Source organism: Neovison vison, chromosome 10, assembly GCF_020171115.1.
Source record: "Neovison vison isolate M4711 chromosome 10, ASM_NN_V1, whole genome shotgun sequence".
In the NCBI taxonomy this organism is placed as follows: Eukaryota; Metazoa; Chordata; class Mammalia; order Carnivora; family Mustelidae; genus Neogale; species Neogale vison.
Genome location: NC_058100.1, coordinates 5,001,825 through 5,010,004, shown reverse-complemented (window position 1 = coordinate 5,010,004; position 8,180 = coordinate 5,001,825). Strand labels below are relative to the sequence as shown.

At 45.3% G+C, this 8,180-nt stretch overlaps 1 pseudogene; it reads right to left on the bottom strand.

The window, feature by feature from the left end:
* Nucleotides 1–5,547: 5,547 nt before the first annotated feature.
* LOC122918072 lies at nt 5,548–5,805 on the bottom strand (annotated as a pseudogene).
* Nucleotides 5,806–8,180: the final 2,375 nt, after the last annotated feature.

Below are 8,180 nucleotides of genomic sequence, written 5' to 3'. Positions count from 1 at the left end.
GTCCTTAAGCCCAATCACACAACCTCTGGACCCTGGGGGATTCAGATACCTTGGAGTTGGGGTACTAGACAGAGACTGTAGGTATCACAAAATATCCCACACAATTGGGGCATTTCTGCCTTGGAGCATTTCAAGGAACCAGTTGGGCTTCATGAAGCGGGCCAGGAGCTCCGAACCCACCAAGAGTCTCCCCCATCATGAAAGCCTGGGTTGTGGGAAGTCCCTATTCCCTTTGGAGTGAGCAAAAGCTTTAAGTATTATTATATTATCCTATTACCGCTGCGCAACCCTGCGCTTACCTCGAATAGTAATGTTTCAAAAGTACCTTCGCGGGCTTCTCCCTTGAGGGTCCTCTCAGCATATCAACGTCTTCGGACTTTCAGTCCTGATACCTTCTCACCCAACCCTGTGATTAAGAAGTCCCAAGGGAAGAAGTTTCTCAGCCTCGGTTCCTCACTTATTTGGGATTTCTGCTCCTCCCTGATGAGATTTTTTTTTTCTCTGACACTGAAGCTCATCCTTCACAGTTGCCCATTCTAACCTAACCAACCGCGAGGACAGAGCCACCTTTCCTGCGCTGCTAGCGCGCAAAGCTGGAAGACCTTAGGAAACACGCACCTTCTTCTTAGCGCTTGCCTCTCCTCTCCACCGCCTCTCCATCCTACGCCACGCGTGAGCAAGTGACTCAGTACCAAGACTGCTTGCCGTACACAGGGTCATCATTCTGGTACCCAAGTCCCTGTGCGAGCCCCGGTGCTTGGGTCCTGTCACGCGCCCGGCACCAGGCTGCACCCGCGGTCCTGGCACGGTATGAGGGACACATGGCAGAAGAGCTGGGAAAGGGAAAGCGAGGCAGAGCCGGCGTAGGGGCTCCCAGCCCGGCCCCGAGCATGCCCCCAGTGCGAGGCAGCGGGTGTATAATTTGACCCAGTGTTGAGGCTGCACTAGCTTCAGCGTGAATATGTTCATATGACGGTAGCCTGATTCACAAGCCTCAAAAAGGCCCGAAGAATCGGAAACAGGGCTTCTAGCATGGGAATTACAGATCATTCTGTGTACAGACCCCACCTACAGCCAAAACCTAAGTCGGGATGTCAACAGATCAGGTCAGCCGGAATAAACTCGGGGTCTCCTTTCTCCTCTGCAAGGGCGAGGTTGGAGGCTTCCAATTCTACTTGTGCATTGAAAGCCCTGGCTCCCACAGGAGAAGCCCAACATTCAGTCTAAGCAGTGTGATGTGTCCCATGTGGCCCTTCTCTGTGCTACGTTCCATGCTCACCCCTGGAATGGAAACCCATCTGGATTCACAGAGGGAAGAAGTGTAGAGCCAAAGAGAAGGTCCATGTATCCTGGGGCCCAAGGGACCTAGCCTAACTCTAGGAGGGAAGAGGACACTGAGGTGACATCCAGCTGGAATTGTCCCAAGGGGCCCAACCCACAGTGACAGAGGGAGGTCAGAAGCCAGAAGGACAATAGAGTGGAACAGATGATGATGATGATGATGATGATGATCAACAACTTCAAAAGCACAGCTCCTAGCTTTGAGGACATGGGCAGCTGCTCAATTCCTGTTTATAGAAAATGGGACGAATAAGGTAACAGAAGGAACCCCCTCTGTATACCCATCACGCCCCCGTCAATTCTCAAACTTCCCCTCTTTGTTATGTACCTTACAAGATTCCTAATGCTTTCTAGAATCTTGCTCAAGGAAGGGGCTCCTAGCCAAACCAGAGCTCTCAGCACAAGTTCTTTCAGCCCCTCCCCCCGTCATGGGCCTCAAGCAGGTGGGACAGATGGAACAGGCTGACCGGAGGCCTCTCAGGAGCCGTGAAGTCTGCATGTCCAGGGAGGATGCCCAAAGGCTCGAGCCGTGGCAATGGACACTCTCTAAAGGGAAGTCCCAGCTGCGGGAAGGGCCTGCTTCCGGTGAAGACAAAGCTCTTCCCAGAAGTCAGGCACAGACCACAGTGGCAAATGTTAGGTCTTCCACTTTGGTGAAAAGCAGGGCCCTTTCCCAGCACTGTTGAGAAAGGGGTATCTTTAGGACCTTGCTTAAACACAAGCTTCCCATCCTAGCAGGATGGCCGTCAGAGCCTCTCACTGTTGAGTGATGAGCGATTTCAGCCCACTCCCAGGTACAGGTGACCCCAGCAATGCCCACATCCTAGCCAGAACCATCACCTTCTTGGAGCCCTGCTGATAAAACCCGGCACAGTTCTATCTCCCGGGATAATTAGAGCTCTTTCACGAGCACCCACTTTCCTAGAAAGGCAACTCTCAATGCTTACAAAAGTATTTCTGGATCCAGTCTATACTGTGAAACAGCTGGATTTTTTTTTTTTTTTTACTTTTAGCGAGAAAGGGAACAAAACAGCAAAACATCTTAACTGGTTAAAAACTCGGTGATATCCTAGGGTTGTTGCGAAGTGTCTCTCTTTCTTCCCTAAGCTCCTGGTGTCTTTGGGAACAAGGACTGAGCCTCATTCATTGCTACATGGATGGCACATAAGTCACTAAGTTGTATGTGCCCTTCCCTTCTAACTTCCTTCTCTTTCTCTAGTTCTCACCTGTCCCAAACCTTTACCATCCCCTATCATCCAACCTTTATCAAGTGCGGGGTTCCTCAAACCCCATCCTGTTATCACCAATCTTAAAAGTTACCTACAATTAAACCAGTGGTTCTCAACCTTGACTGCAGATTTTAATCACCTGGGAAGCTCTGAAAACATACCAATGCCCAGGACCCATCCCAGCGTAATTAAACCAGAAATTTCCGAGGTGCACCCAACTATTGGCTTTTTGTGTGTGTGTATGTGTTATCTCAGTGATTCTACCGTGAGAACCTCTGAATCAAACTCTTGATCCCTTTCTTCCTTCCTTGGCAGAATGAAAGCCCCATGTCCTTGCCAAGGATGACGATCCCCAGGTTTGCCTTAGATACTGTCCCTTCCTGCGTCCACCTGTTTCCCCCGTCTCTCCTGTTTCTCACTTGGGCCTCCTGGCTCATCCTTGCCTAGCTGGCAGAACAACATCAGATACCCCCTCCCCCCGCCTGCAGGCTCCCTTTGCTGCAGCCCTCCCTCTTCTCTCCTTCTCATCGAACCCTCTGGAAGAAGTAGATTCCTCATCACCACCCGCCCTCCTCCCTTTGCTTCTTGGCTTCCTGCTTCTCACCCAACCTCTCAATCTTTCCTCCTCCTGACTTTAGACACCGATATTTCCCAGGATTCAGCCTTTGGTTCCTTTACGCCTCACCTTACAGGCTCTTCCAAAGTACTGTCATTGTCTTTCTCATGCCTTCCATCAGTGCTTACTTATTCCTGCTCCTAAATCCAGATCCCTTTTCTGAGCATCAGACTCCTATTTCCAACACCCTGCTGGACATTTTAACTTGGCTCTTCTTTGGGGGTGAGAGGATAAAGGGAATACATGGTCTTCCCCCACCATCCCCCATCCCCTTGGCTCTTCAGACCTTTGCCACTTCCAAACTTGTGTTGTTCCCTTCCAATGTACCTTCCCCTCCATGGCCAGCGTGCTTTCTCTGAGAAAGAGAAATCAGATGGTCATTCCCTTGCCTCAAAAAATCCAATAGTTCCCCACAATGAGGTCAAAACTTCTTGGCACTCTGTGTAAGGGCCTCGAGTACTCGACTCACTCTGTCCTCCAGCCCTCTGTCCTGTTACTCCTGTGCACTCAAAGCCCAAGCCTTCAACATGCAGACATTCAAACTAGCCTCATGTGTGGGTCGTTTGGCCAACTTGGGACGCTGTTACTGGTTACTGCCTCCCTCTACCTTCAGGTGGTGTTTCCTGGGCCTGAAATGTCCTCCCCCATCTTCTCTGCTCAGAAATTTCTGTCCCTCCCCCAAGACTCAGATGTGGTCTCCTCTTTGAGACCTCCCAATGTTCCCAAGCAAAGTTAGATGCCCCTCCCCCAAAGGGCCTCCTTTGTGCTTCCAGAGCTCTGCATTTTATGACATTGTATGGTAATTTCTTATTTACATATCCATCTGCCCAGCTGGTCTGTGAGTTTCTGAAGTGGGAGAAACAGTGCTTTATTTATTTTCTAAATGCAGAGCTTTGCTCAGTAACGGCACAAGACAGTAAATGTTTGTCTAGTGAAACAGAACAGAGGAGAAGAGCCTGAGAGGAAATAAACTGTGGAATATTTGATGTTAAAGGAATCTACTTGTAAGTCATAAAATAATAACATTTTGAGACTGGAAGAGATCGTTCTCTATTTTACAGGTGAGGAAAGGATGCAGAGGACATAACACATTGCCCCCAAATCAAACAGGAAGTTAGTGGTAACACCAGAGCTAGAACCTAGGTCTCCTGATTTTTTTTTTTTTTAAGATAGAGAGAGGAATGGGGAGGGGCAGAGGGAGAGGGAGAGAGAGAATCTAAAGCAGGCTTCACACCCAGCACAGAGCCTGATGCAGGGATTAAGCTCACCACACTGAGATCATGACCTGAGCCAGAATCAAGAGTTGGACCCTTAACCAACTGAACCCCCAGGCACCCTAGGTCTCCTGACTTCTCATTCAGTAGTCTGTTGACTGCACTATATTAACTGAGCATCAATAATTTCATTTGAAATAAAGACACAAGGCAGTCACTCTTAGCTTTTTGTGCACTGTCGCTGTCTTTGACACTTTAATGAAAGCTATAGGTTTCCCCCAGGAAAAACACACATAGAATTTCATATCCATTTTCAGGGGGTACAGGGAATTATTCCCTGTGTGAAAGATGGTGGGAAGGTAGAAGAATCTAGAAGTGGCGAGACAGAAGGCTAATGCAGTAGTTGAGGGGAGAGAGAGAGAGAAAGAGGGAGAGCACAAGAATGAGAGCAAGCATGTGCTGGGTTCAAGACCGGGGGAGAGAAAGGAAAGTTCAAATTTGAGAGGTGACCTGTGGGTGGGATGGTTAGAGTTGAGGAACAAAGAGGCATTTAAGATGACTCAGAGGCTTCTGGTATAGATATTAAGGAAAATGGTGATGCCATACATCAAATTATGGGCTACTGAGAGTGAGTAGGTTTGAAGGCAGATAATGTGGTTGCTTTGACAGGTGTCTTAGCTATCTGCAGGCCATCAGGGTGGGGATGTCCACAGGAAGCTGGCAATAACACAAGTACCTTCCACATCTTCTGCTGCCACTCTTCCTCTGACCATCTGGATAATCCATTCTCTCCTGATCCAAACACCTACTTTCTGGTCCCTATCCCCTTTGCTCATCCTATTCCCTCAACATGGTGTGCCTTCCATCCACCATCACCCCGATCCAGTTCAAATGATATTTTCTCTATTCTTTTTATAGAGAATGTGGTCTGTTTAAAAACATAAAAGAAAACAAAACAGAAAAAAAAAAAAAAACAATCATCCTGAAGCACTCTTCCTGGTCATACACAGTTTTACACTTTTCCAAGGGGTATTTATTATTAGTTAAGCCTTGGTTCAGGATCCCAGGTTGGGGTCACCAAATGCCCAGGTCCCTTTCACCACCCTGAGAGAAAGATGGAGGAGAGAGGAGAGGTGATGGAGCCAGTTCAGATATTTCCAGGAAACGTGCCTTGTTCCCAGCAGTCATCCCAGGCTTACACCCAGGATGTGGGGCACAAGGACTTGTACTCATGCTGGTACATCCACACACAGAGACATCACCCCTTTAGTAGTCACTGTGTCCTCTCAGCAGGGAAGTCCACGTCGTTCTGCCAGCAGTTCCTTGTCTGGTTCTGGTTGGGGAAGCAGCTGTCAAAAGGGGAAGTCTGGTGGTTCTTGATTTTGGTCTTGATGTCTTCTGCCATGGTGCTGACTCTAAAGATACCCTTGCAGCCCCTCGCAGCTCAGTGTGACCCTCAGCAAGGATGCCAGGGTCAGCCCAGAGTGGAATTAAGACCTCATATTTTCTCTATTAAGCCGCTCCTGACACCATCAGTTTGATCTGTAAAATCCCAAATCCTTCTCTGAAATTCTCGTGCCATATTTTCTATTTTGAATTTCACTTATTTACATTATTAAGAAAAAGGCAGAAAAGAAGGGGAAAAGAAATAAAGGACAGATGGTAAAAATAGATAACGAATAACAAGATGGAAAATTTAAATCCAACTATGTCAATAATCACATTAAATGTAAATGATCTAAACACACCAGTTAGAGGTACCTGGGTGGCTCAGTAGGTTGTGTCTGCCTTTGGCTCAGGTCATGATCCCAGGGTCCTGGAATCAAGCCCATGGCAGGCTCCCACTCAGCAGGGAGTCTGCTTCTCCCTCTGCCTCTCCCCCTGGCTTGTACTCTCTCTCTCTCATTCACTCACTCAGTCTCTCAAATAAATAAATAAAATCTTTAAAAAAAATAAACACACCAATTCAATTGGATTGTAAAGTAATATCTAACTATATACAGCCTATAAGAAATCCCTATCATTATATAAAAACATGAATAAGTTAAAGGTAAAAGGATGGGGAAATATATACCATGCTAACACCAGTCAAAATAAAGTAGGAATGGCTATATTAAAACTAGATGGAATAGATTTCAGGGCAAAGCGTATTACTAGGAATAAAGAGGATCACTTCATAATGATAAATAGGTCAATTCATCAAGAAGACATAACAATTTGAGGGACACCTGGCTGGCTGAGTTGGCTGAGGTTATGAGTTCAAGTCTCACATTGGTTGTAGAGATTGTTTGAAAATAAAACCTTAAAAAAAATAGAAGAAGAAAACAATAAATTTTAGGTGTTTATGTACCTAATAACAGAGATTCAAAGTACATGAAGCAAAAATCGATAGAAATGTAAGGAGAAATGAATGAATCTGCTGTTATAATCAGAAATGACAATACTTGTGTCTCAATAATTGATAGGACAAGTGAGCGGAAAATCAGTAAAGACTTGACCAACTCCATCAATTAACTTGACCTAATTGATATTTATGGAACATTCCACTCAATAACAGCAGGATACACATGCTTTCCAAGTGTGCATGGAACATTTACCAAGATAGACCATATCTTAGACTGTAAAAGAAGTCTTGGTAAATTTTAAAGCGATGAGATCTGGGGTGCCTGGCTGGCTCAGTTGGTAGAGTATGTAATTCTTGACCTCAGAGTTGTGAGTTTGAGCCCCACACTGGATGTAGATACTACTTAAAAATTAAATATTTATAAATACATACTTACATACATAATGGAATGAGATCATACAAAATATATTCTTTGATCACAGTGGTATTAAATTATATGTCAATAATAGAACAGTATCCAGAAAATCCCCAAATACTCAGAAACTAAACAACACTGTTCTAAATAATTCATGGGTAAAAGAAGAAATCAAAGAGAAAATTTAAATTTTTGAACTGAATGAAAACTAAGAATGAGGGGCACCTGGGTGGCTCAGTGGGCTAAAGCCTCTGCCTTCAGCTCAGGTCATGATCCCAGAGTCCTGGGATCGAGCCCCGTATCGGGCTCTCTGCTTGGCGGGGAGCCTGCTTCCTCCTCTCTCTCTGCCCGCCTCTCTGCCTACTTGTGATCTCTGTCTGTCAAATGAATAAATAAAATATTTTTTAAAAATAAAAATAAAAAGTAAAAACTTCCCACAAGGGGGCACCTGCGTGGCTCAGTCAGCCTTAGGCTCATGTGATGACATCATTAGGGTCATGGGATCAAGCCCTATATCAGGCATCCCTGCTCAGCAGGAAATCTGCTTCTCCCTGTGGCTCTGCCTCTCCATCCCCCTGCTTGTGCTCCGTTGCTCGTGCCTTCTCAAATAAATAAATAAAATCTTAAAAAACAAAACCAAACAAACACCTTCCTACAAAGGAAACACCAGACCTGAATAGTGTTATTGGCAAACTCTACCAAATGTTTAAGTAAAAAAAAAGATTAATACCAATTGCACACACTCTTTCAGAAAATTGAAGCATAGGGAATATGTCTCAACTCATTATATAAAGCTGACGTTACTCTAACACCAGAATGAGACAAAGACATTATAAGAAAACTATAGTCCAGTGTTGCATATGAACACAGATGCAAAAACCCTTAACAACATTTTAGTAGGTCAAGTCCAATATTATATAAAAAGGATAATACATCATGACCAAAAATGCAAGGTACAGTAAACACCTGGAACATTGAAACATTTCTAACTTAAAAAAGAAAAACCAAAAAGAAAAGACAA